Source organism: Sprattus sprattus (assembly GCF_963457725.1).
Source record: "Sprattus sprattus genome assembly, chromosome: 3".
Classification (NCBI taxonomy): Eukaryota; Metazoa; Chordata; class Actinopteri; order Clupeiformes; family Clupeidae; genus Sprattus; species Sprattus sprattus.
The window spans coordinates 31,282,485-31,294,984 of NC_137922.1; positions in this window are offsets into that span (position 1 = coordinate 31,282,485).

The following is a 12,500-nucleotide window of genomic DNA, read 5'->3' on the forward strand; positions in this document are numbered from 1 at the left end:
GGCAGGGCTTTAAATGCAAATATTTGCTTGTTGGAAAGAATTATGTGCACCAAGGATTGTTGAATTGTTGAATTGAATCCACCGGTAAGCATTAGTCAGTTGAATTTCAAAACATTGGAATGAATTCTGCCACTTCTCAACAGGACATGTGCTTTAAGAAAACTCCACTCCAAAATGTTCTCTACAAATATTGTAGAAAATGTTTTGCAAATATAGACTAGGCATATGACTGCTGAGTAAATAAAACATACCTGCTCCTTCTACTGGCTCAGTGAAAAGCCCATATTTTATTGTTGAAAAATCCATGACTCATTTAACTTTGATTCAGATGCACAATTCTTCAAGACGACAATTAAAATGAAGAGAACAATGGCAAGCACGGAGAGCTTTTTTTAACATTAATTATGAATTGTTTAATGGTTTCATGCTGGAATGTACCTAATTTTGGAAACTGCAGCAAATTATCACAGCATAAAATATCATATGATTCCCTGAGGGAATGTTGTACATGTTGTCATGAATATTTTCTGCTTGTGAAACATGATATGTTCTCCACAAGAAATTCATACCAGATTGTGATGGGCACCGTCAGCAAAACTGTTTGTTAAATAAGACAAATATGAGATGTACTGTATGACCCAGAGATATTTAAATGTTCAAGAAGTACAATTGGCATGTAATTTGTCAAATGCATATTCTGTATGTCCAAATAAAAAAAAACATAAAAGATGAGAAAATAATTCACTGCTAGAAAAAAGGACTACCTCCATTTGCTATTGGACACATGGAATTGTTTTGCAGAATTATCTTTCTCTCTCTATGTCTCTTTCTGTGTTTGTGTGTGTGTTTGTGTGTGTGTGCTTGTGTGTATGCCTGTCTGTGTGTGTGTGTGTGTGTGTGTGTGTGTGTGTGTGCGTGCATACGTGCGCGCGTGCGTGCGTGCGTGCGTGTGTGTGTGTGTTTGAGTGTGTGTGTTTGAGTGTGTGTGTTTGTGTATGTGTGTGCAGCATACAGGTCTCTCCCATACCTATGTCAGTACATACATACAGAATGAAAAAATATTCAGCCGGCAAAATGGACTGATGTTTCCTCGATTCAGATCCCATTCTGAGCAGCATGCTTCTCCTGCAGGGTGTGATTCATGCCCGGTAAAAGCCTGGAGTATGCTGATTTCTCTGCGGACATGCAACACCTTTTTATTTACCTCATCTATCATTTGTCTGTCAGTCATCTGCTGGTGATGGGAGCTATACTGTGGATGTGCAATCAGCCTGATGGACAGAAAGAGAGAGAGACAGGTTTAAATAGACAATAAAAAGGGCAGAGGGAGTGTGTGTGTGTGTATGTGTGTGTGTGTGTGTGTGTGTGTGTGTGTGTGTGTGTGTGTGTGTGTTTCTATGTGTGTCTGTGCGCGCGTGTGTGTGAGAGAGAGAGTGAGTGAGAGAGAGATAGATAGAGAGAGAGATAGATAGAGAGAGAGAGAGAGAGAGAGAGAGAGACTTGTTACTTGGGTCCAGGATTCATCTAGGCTGATGTGCCCAGCAACAGTCATTGCCATCTGCAGGTAACAGACTCAATGAAACACATATTCTTTCAGGTTGAGTGCAGGTATAATATTTCATATCTGATTCAAGTGACACGTTTCATGTCTCATGTTCCTACCTCCTGTGGGCTTTGGTGGAAAGAGTTTTTCTCTTTCATTTTTGCTCTGTTGAGTTATCTAAGCGTTATCAAATCCTCACACACAACAACAGTGAGGATGTCATTATCACAGCATTATGTATGTAAATCACAATTATGTTCCAATTAAAGGCACAAGAACATCTCTGTGGGAATCAAAGGAAGCCAACTTGAACTGCTTCAGTTAGTCTCTGAAGCTGATGCTTTGAGACACACAGACACACAGACACACACACACATACACACACACAAACACACACACACACACACCACATACACACACACACACACCACATACACCCCACACACGTACATGAACATGTGTTCTTTCCTCCTCCTTAACTCAAACGTAAACATGCTGCCCAAGCGCACCCATATACACACACATTTCTGAAACCTTTAGCAATCGTTAAAAAACCCATGTACGTTTTTCTGTTTAGTTGCTCATTTATCATAGTTTTTTAATCACATTTCTCATGCTCATCTTAATTTTGTTTTATTGTTATGTAGCCAATAATGTTAAGTCAATCATGTATGTGTAGTCAATCTTATATATCTTTATATCTTATATAAATCTCATAAAAACAGACGGCCTGCCTTTAGACCAAATTCAGTAAATGCTAATGAACTACACAAGTTGGTAATGCAATCTGTAGCTGCAGTCTTATATGACATTAGCCCCATCTGACCTATGGCATTTACCCTATGACACGATCTCAGTGAAGTCCTCTGGGTTTAATAACCTAAAACCTACCCGTGTCTTTTTGGATGTCCAAATGAAACTAGGAATATCACATCAATTCATTCACATCAAGCGGTAAACTACACTATTCCATATGCATGTGTATGATGTCATACCAGCAAAGGTTTTTATTTATCTCCATCGCCATCATTGTCAATACTGGTAGTGTAGTTCTCCGTGTGTGACTAAAGCAGAGGGCTACTTCATTAGTCGGAGATGGTCTGTGTCCCGGATAAATGTCTGCGCTTGCCTGAAGCAGACAAAAACAGTCCGAGTCATGATCACACTGGCCAGTTTGCAGTGCCCCTACAGCTTTTCTGAGCACTCTTCATCTTGCGTGACAGGACAGTGTTCTGTTGGCGTTGTGTAGCCAGGACAAGACTATTTTAGGGCCACAAAATACTACAAACGTCGCCTATCACATCCTGAAAGGTACTGTATGTGTTGGCAGTGGCGGACCTAGTCATTTGGGGGCCTAAAGCGAACATAGCCAGGGGCCCTCTTCATCCGTCCTTTTAATGCAAAAAAAAAAGGGCCACCTCAAAGCAGGGGCGGACTGGGGGGAAAAAGTGGCCCGGGAGTTGTCTGTCAGAGTGGCCCACTTAATATACGGCGCGTTGCCCGCTCAATGTATGCAAAATACCCATACACTTAACATAATTTTGGATGATTACAAAGAAATAACATTATATATGTTATATAGGAATAAATGTCAGCAGAGAAAGAGTAGGCTGATTAACTCATACAGCAATACCTTTTTGTATAGTAGATGGCAGCACACAATCAAAATATTTCCCCTCTACCTACATAGCTACAGTAGCTAGTTATATGGAAGAAAGTTGCATTCAGGAGCCTTCATAAGCAAACATGATTTGGCTCCACATTAAATTATCCCACTTTTTCATTATCCACATGTCTCAAATGTTGTATGATGCAACATAGCTTTACAGGACACATAAAATATGTCCAGTAACAACGTAAAGAAGGGGGCAACATATAAGTCAAAACCAACTATATTTATTGACTGATCTCCAAAGTATTGGCTTACAAATGCTAAATAAGTCTTCACAAAGAAAATAACTCAGTGTTAGGGCAAAAAGCGAACATTCACACTGTACAACCTATGAAAAGTGACAGTGGTAGCCTACAAATAAAGAAATACAGACCGCGATTTTCTTTCGTTCCAATTCTTGGATGTAGGATTCCACCCTTTGTATAAACCTGTTGAATCGATACATTTGGTGTAGGAAGTCCTAATTGTTTTGTTGTCAATTTATCTTAATTAGTACGCCGACAGAAAAAAAAAATCTCTTTTTCCTGAAAGCAGTTCGTCGCCACAATCGCCCTTAAGGTCCGCCGCCACTGGTTTGAACTTTATTGTAGAAATTAACAGAACAGAACATACGATGGGGTATAAACATCAGTGGTAATGGTAGTGTTGCATGCATGGGTGTGTGATTATGTGTGTGTGTGTAGGGGTGTTAAAGGTGTCTACGAGCGAGACACGCAAGTATTAGGCTAGAGTGATTGACATTTAATAACAAATAAACATAGTAAGACTGACGGAGGAGATTAGAAAATAGTAAGAAAATAGTAACCATGAGTGTGAATACAGGTCACTAGGAGTAGTATAAATAGCAGACAGTGATGCCTACTGTTTGTCATTAAATATAGCACGTATTCGGTGAACCAAGGAAAACTGTCGCAACCGACGATATCTGCGGGAGGGCCGGTTGGTAATAGACTTGGGCCATCCCGTCGGTGCCTGGGTGGGCAATTTATCATGGGCCTTCTGCTGGGTGGGGGCCTAAGGCAGTTGCCTAGTTCGCCTCTATGGTAGGTCCGCCACTGTGTGTTGGGTATAACTGTATATACTAACTTATCAAACATCACCAGAGTAAAAATGTTTCCTAGCATGTGTTTAAACTATTATTTTTGGCATGAGATGTGTCTGCAGAAGGTCATCTAGCTAGGGTAAAGTATTGATGTATACATGGCAGCTGAATGGAACTTGAACTTACATTGTAACATTTTAATGTTGCAGCATGTATTGCTTTTGTGTGTAGAGGGTCGCTGGATGATTTGGTAATATTGATTCATGGGTCACACAGCTTGCAATTGAAAAGTGTGCTCACAATCGATCAATCAACTAATCAATCTGTCAGTCTAACCATCCATCCATCCATCCATCCATCCATTCTTTTCCTCTGTAACGGTAATTAGTGAGAGGTGTTTCAGCAATATATAATCGACTGATGTTTACAGGGTTAACAGACCTTGTGGTAAAAATCCCACAGCCTCACTGGGCTGTAGAGAATGAGAGACAGCCTGCTTCAGTTGCTGACAGCAGAGGAGGAGGAGACGAATGCTTTGGTGAAAACAAGAGCTATGAACATTGCTGGAAGCAATGATGGCGCTAATGGTTTGGAAAATGCTCCTAATAAATGAGTGGAGATCACAAAGCAGCTCTCACTATCTCTGGATCTCTCTTACAAGTAGTGCCAGGAGTACCAGGAGTCCATACTAAAGACACTACAGTAAGCAAACTAGGCATTCTCTCAAGACTCACATGGAAGACCATGATAGCATGTGGTGTCAGCTGAGTGCTCATTGGATAGGAGAACAGTAAAGTTATTTGACATACTTTGTATTGGTTTAGACAAGGAAAAACATTGCAAAGCACACAGTAATTCACTTCTTATGGTACAAAGTATAAAGGGAGAAAGTATACAGAGACATCCGAAGGTTCACTAATTTTTTTTGATCATATACGGTACATTACAGTGGACCTATATACTGTACATATATGCAGATATGTCCGTATGTATGTATGTATGTATGTATGTATGTATGTATGTATGTATGTATGTATGTATGTATGAAAACAGAACAAAGGCCAAACAGTTAGGAAAGTACTGTTCAATGTCAGCAAAGGAAGCATGTTTATTTAGAGGAGAAAATGATACGCTTGAACTGTAAAACCCATAATGGATAGTTGAACTGTTTAAATTTGTTGGACTATTCAGAAAATTGTATTCCTGCTGACACTTCTTTAGAATCAAAGAAGGTATATAATATGTATATATGCATTAATTGATTAATAACACATACATGAATCTGTCTCTTCAAGCAGGAAAAAAACGTTCCATTAGTGTAAAGTGCCTGCGAATGCAATCACCATTTTCTTGCAAGACTTTCAGATATTTCTGTGTCGCCAGGTGATGTTGACGTCAGTGGCGGCGATGGCTTGTCATTAGCTGAGAGGGAGAGACAATGCGAGCGAATGCCATTTCAGAGTGACTCCTGCAAGTAAATTACTGCTCACCGCTCCTGAATACCCCGCTTTCTCTCGCCCTGTGGAGTGTCAGTTATCATCTCGAGAGCAGGCTAATGAAACCTTCCTGCATTAACAAATAGTAGTGCAGCGGAATATTCGATCTCCATGAGATGCTTTGTTTGATTCATAAAAGACAGAAGCGGGAAGAAAAAAATGCAGAATGCTAAAAGAGTCCCAATAAAAGATGTTTCTGTCCCTATTGTGGCCATCAGTCCTGGCAGCAGAGTAAACAGTGTAGTTCTACATAATGCTCAGAGACTTTCACTGAGCCATCACCATGGCAACCCTATTTTCTAGTCATATCTTTAATGAAAAGGTAATGAGAGAGACATAACATTCCCAACTTCATTACTGAAGCAAGAATCAGCAATAAAAAGTAAATCAAGGGCACTGTCATTTGCAGAAGCAGGCTAGCTTTATATTAGAATCATTGAGGGGGGAGAGAGTGAGATAGAGAAAGAGAGAGAGAGAAAACAATTTCTGCACTATTTTTTTTTTGTGAGTGAATAAAAGGCAGGAGCCTGGCTGTCATCCTTGGCTATGACGGTAAATCTCTCTGAATGGCGGAAATACAAAGGGGCGTCCATAGTGCCCTTTCATCCTTCTTGCCCCTCAGCCTTTTCCAAAAGATGAGATGAGTGATTTCATTTGATAGCCTAATTAAAGCTCCCCATGTGCACGTCCAATTTTGGGTTGCCTGGGCTGTTTTTTCAAGATGATGAAAGCCTGTTCATCATGAGTGTAAGACTAAGTGCCTGTTTAAATGATAATAAAACTTTAACAGTTTTTACATACTGCTTAAATATACCCCCTGCTCCCCAAAACAATGGTGATTATGGTATGGTTATCCTACAGAGTGTTCTGAGAGGGAGAGCATGCTGCTGAGGTGATGAAGGGAAGTGATGAAGGCGAGGCTGAAGCGTGGCAGACACTCTCGCCACAAACAAGAGGAAGAGGCCCAGGGCTCCATTAATCACCTGTTCCCACAGCAGACTGGGCCGCCTCATCCCACCCTCCTGATAGATTAGGATGCAGATCTTACAGGAAATGGAACATTTCTTGGCCTAAATGAAGATCACTATGACAAATATCTGAGTCTTCACACTTTCATGAAGAAAAAAAACAATAGGAGCACTGGAAATTCTTTTTTTTCAGTGTTACACTTGAGAGGAAACAAAGACTTCACAAGGAGAACATGGGATCTTGTAGCTCAATTTTAAGTCCATCAAATGCCTGGGTTCTTTAAATCCAAGTGCAGAAACGGAATATACAACAAACAGCTGGAATGCTTTTGAATGCTTTTGAAAAGAGCTGCACATTATGCTACTTTTCCACACTGAATTGACTGATCTTCAAACCGCTGTTATGATGTTTGAGAATGAAAGATGTGTGATTCTCCAGAGACATTCCATGTTAGCTCGTGCCTCGGCCCTGCTACATACATATTTGAAGCGGCTGATATTACACATGCCAGCAAGGGGATATGAAATGAGAATATCAAATGCTTCATCCCGCTCAGAAGCCTCTCACTGTGTATTTAGTAAAGGCCAGGAATGTACGATTCTAACTCTTCTGTTTTTCAGTTTGTTTAATTAAACATAGAGAGAGTCACCCCTCACCCCTCCTAAAAAGAGACATAGCCTCTTGAATTCAGTGAATTCAAATCCACACCACATTTCAGAATAAGTGATATGGTTGCGGTGGCCTCATTATTGAAGTAACCTTGTGATCTGTGTATTTTGCTTCTAGTAATGATGTTCTGAGGACAGATTTAATCTCAGCGACAGAGTCAGTGTATAAGTATCAAAGTGCACCACTGCTGCCTTCATCTGAACTCCTCAAACCTCCCTCTCTCTCTCTCTGTCTCTCTCTCACTCTCTGTCTGTCTGTCTGTCTCTCTCTCTCTCTCTATCACAAACACACACACACACACACACACACACACACACACACACACACACACACACACACACACACACACACACACACACACACACACAATATATATTCTTCACCCACCCCACCCTAGCCCCCTACGTGGCATAATTAGGTAGGGTCCATGGAGGATGTTGAGGAGTGGAGGAGGTGTTTCCATAAAAAGCAGCTGGGGCGTCACTCTGCAGTTTGTGAGGGAGGCTGGGATGGCTCAGGGTTGATCATCAGGAGCAGCCGCCCTCCACACACCTCCAGCCTCACGGGGCTCCTGGACGAGAGACACTGGCTCTTAGGTGGATGGAGCTCTGCGTGCGTTTGAATGTGTATGAGTGTGGAAGGAGCATCTGGGGGTGAGCACTTCTGTGTAGCCGGCATGCTAAACATGTTTAAACCCCTTGTGGAGGGTTTGAACTAACCACATACAACCTGTTACTGTAACAAACAGGAGCACACTCACACAGACACACACACACACACAGAACACAGAAACACACACACACAGAAACACACACTCACAAACACACACACACACAGACACACAGACACACACACTCGCCTCCAATTGCTCTCACAGGTGCATTACTCCTCACATCAAAGACAGACTTGCAAAACCACTCGGAAATATGCTGTCATATCTTTGCCAATTGAACTCTCACTCTCTGTCTCTGTCTCTTTCTTTCTCTCTCTCACACGTTCTTTGTGTGTGTGTGTGTGTGTGTGTGTGCGTGTGTGTGTGTGTGTGTGTGTGTGTGTGTGTGTGTGTGTGTGTGTGTGTGTGTGTGTGTGTGTGTGTGTGTGTGTGCGCACGAATGGGGGCTGTTGTATAATTAATTTCCAGAACACTCTGCTTTTAATATTCATGCTGACAGTATTAGCATTTTGGCAGGCCTGCTCAGTGAAGGGTGTCTTTGTTCAAGACAATCCTACTTATTTGACCAGGCCTGCACTGAGAGTTCTGCTGTAGGTTGTGTGTGTGTGTGTGTGTGTTTGTGTGTGTGTTTATAAAAATCTAACGAATCAGCAAGTTAGCTTGTCGAGAATATAGCCTTACAATTTAATTTTGTACGGATGCTTTTTAGTTTTCAATTACTTAAAATGCAGCCCAGAAAATCACACACTTAGTTTCTCAATACAACGAGTATCTGTGTAAAATGTGTCATTTTGTTTGTATGTTTTGTGTGTGTTGAATTACCCATCATTCCAGACTGGCCATAGTTCTCACAGCCAGAAATCCACACCCAGGAATTTCACTATTCGCCGATATCAAACTGAGGAGATCATTGCCTTTTCTCTCCAGACCAGTCCCTACACGGCCTTCTAGAAATTATCTCAATTGAATTCAGGCAGACACTACTACAATGCCTGTAAGTGACCAAATCTCTGTTCACAACAACTTGCAGTGCAGCAAAATCCTTTCAACTGGGATAATTCACATTCAAGGTCTTAAACGCTTTAAGAATTCTAACCGACGTGCTGACAACTCAATACGGAATAAGTGACAATGACCTTGCTTTAAGGAAGTGTCTATAAATGATTCTTCTTCTCAGGTAAAAGATAAAATGGCAGTATAGAAAGGCCCTCGCAGCTCTCTTTGAAGAGTATACGTCTCAGGCAAGATTTATTGTTTTCTTCCTCCCTCACTCCAGAAACGTTGGTACAGGAGGAGGATGGGGCGTCTCAATTTGTCCTTGACCTTCCTGTGAACCAAATTCATCAGGAGTCTGTTGCCGCGGAGATTAGAATCTGGCAACAATGGTCCGCGGCAAGAACTCAGCAAAAGGAATAAAGCAGCTGTAGTGTCCTGAAACACATACATGCTCCCTCACACACACACAAACTCACACACACACACACACACACACACACACACACACACACACACACACATACACACACACACACACACACTTGCATGCTGAGACAAACGTACACACACACACACACACACACACACACACACACACATACACACACACACACACACACACACACACACACACACACACACACACATACACACACACACACACACACACACACACACACACACACACAGTAACCAGAGACAGCTTTCCTTCCGCAGTAAGCCCCGTGCTGCGTTCTATCCCTGCCATGCGTGTAAGAGAGATTTTACGCTCCAAGCAACGAAGCACTTCCACGCTCTGTTTCACTTCTAGCAACACAAAACAATTCAAATAAAATTATGACCACAAAAACTGGTAGAGTCTGTCTCTGTCTATCTTCATGCTGCCTTGTTACGGAATTACAATTTTCTTTCACACACATTCTCTCTCTCTCTCTCTCTCACTCTCACTCTCTCTCACTCTCTCTTTCTGTCTCTATCTATCTGTCTCTGTATCTGTGAGCTGTGAGCTGTGAGTATGACATGTGTGGCTGGGTTGGGGGACCTACATTGACGGTAGGCGCGGGGCTGCTGTCTGCCTCCCAGACGGCAGGTGCGGGTGGGTGTGAGCAGGTGCTGGGAGGGAAGCGCGAACACCTGGCCTCTCTGTTCCACGAGGCTCGGCAGCCACTCAAGATGATTAGCTTTGTTTCTGTAGCCGTCTGTAGGCAGTAACAAGATCTACAACTTAATTAGGGTGTAATTCCGTGATGGCTGGGATGCTCTCTCCTTCTCTCTCCCCCGTCGTCGGAGACATCGCACCATTTGATGTTGGTAAATAACAACCAGTTGCTTTTCTAATCCAACTGGCAGGCCTGAGAGGCTGACTGGCTCAGAGAGTCTGCCAAGGGGATGGAGAGCTGTTGTTTTGTCCACTATTCAAAGACACCATTACAGTACCAGCAAGATGCCGCCATTTTGTCTCAGGGAAAAAATATGAAGATGGAGAGATTGATAAATAAATGAAACTAAATTAAAAGTACAGAAATAAATAGAAATGTATATTCATAGATAGATGGATAAATAATGAAAAAAGAGAAAGAGAGAGAGAGAGTCCCTGTACGTCATGCACCTCTATCCACTCCACTGACCTAACAAGAAGCAATAAGCTCTCTACCCAGTGTTTGGCATGGATTCAGAGCGCTAGCTCGCCCATCCTGTCCAGCAATAACCCCCCTTCCACCTCTGCTGTGAAATTGAATGTGCAGGCAGTTTGTCCATGTGCTCTACCCGGGAAGGGCCGAATAATTACCCAACCCCTGCTTGTAGCGTTGCCATGCCTCGCCTCGCCTCGCCTCGCCAGGTGCTCCGCAGCCCCTTCTCAAGGACAAACAGAAGGAATTAGCTCCAACATCCTGTTTGTATTGTCAAGCCCTGCAAGGCCCTGGCCTGCTTTTATTCAGTTCATATGGTCTCTGAGCGCTGAGTAAATGAAGGAATTATCAGGTCAGGGGTTCCAAAGCCCCTCTGAAATGTGTCAGAAATCTAAAATGCCTTGGGGCAAAGAAGGCTTCCTAATTCCACACACGTGCATGGACACACACACACACACACACACACACACACACACACACACACACACACACACACACACACTCACACACATACAAAGGTAAGAACATGGAGAAAATATGTTGCTGTCAACATGGTTGATAAGTACTATACACATACACACACCTGAGGATGTTCACCTCCACCCACTGAGGAAAGGGACAAACCTGTGAAAACTTGCAATTTGTTGAGGAGGCAAAAAGCAGCACAAAAGTGAAAAAACACTTTTTTTGTCTCTTTCTAGTCAGAAAGTCCCTATTGGATATAACCACTTTCAGGTTTGCATCAGCCAGACTTCATCATTCATAAAGCACAGTTGGGTTTGAGGTGATGTTAATCCAGAAACACGCCACCCAGCTCGAGTGCAAATGTGATGGCACTGTCACTCTGGATTTCTCACTTCCCCCTCAGAAGCTGCTTCGCCTTCACTGCATCCTAAATGAGATGGGAGACATACATCCAGGCCCCCATACATCTCAGCGCAGCCAAACCAGGCAGCCCGCCGCGAAACACACGCATCAAGAAGACCTCCCACCATTCTTACCGAAACAAATCTTGGCATATGCTTTAAATACATTAGTACTGACCTACATGGCTAGGTGCCAACAATCCCGAATTCCAAAACTGACGCCTTCAGCTAAATACGGGGGCCTTTTCAGACACAGGTCTATTCACTCAGGCTCATTTGATGTTAGAGGGGGATAGAGAAGGAAAGAGAACGAACGAGAGACAAATGGCAAGAGAGAGGGGGGGGAGAGAGAGAGAGAGAGAGAGAGAGAGAGAGAGAGAGAGAGAGAGAGAGAGAGAGAGCACCTTTCCAAACAGCATTCTCAATCAGGAGTCTTGAACACTCCACCAGTGTATGTTTGAGTTTGTTTCCATGTCTCATCCGTCAAGGTGAAAAGCACATAATAATGATATGAATGACAATTCATTGCAGCAGTTAGCTCTGCCTCACTTCTTTGGATCCACTGCTTTATTTGATATGAAATGCATGGAGCACCGAGGAGGACGCTGAAGGATAATACAATCTCACTGACACTGACGTATGAAATCCTTCACTGCGCTGACACTCGTGAGAAATGAGTAATGTTAGAAAAAGAGGAATTGTTCTGCAGGCAACATAGTCATATCAGGGCCGTGGATAGGAATAGCATGGCAGCCTTACATAAGGATAAACTTGATCATACACTCGGGCTGGGCTATTGAAAGAGCACCATTGACAGCAGATACAAATCTTGTTTGTGTGACTCTGAATGAGCATCATTTCTCCGGCCGCATTGTCGTCTGCCTACCAAACGGCATGTTATTATGAAAATGGCCAACGTCCCCTCACTAAACAGTTTGGCAGT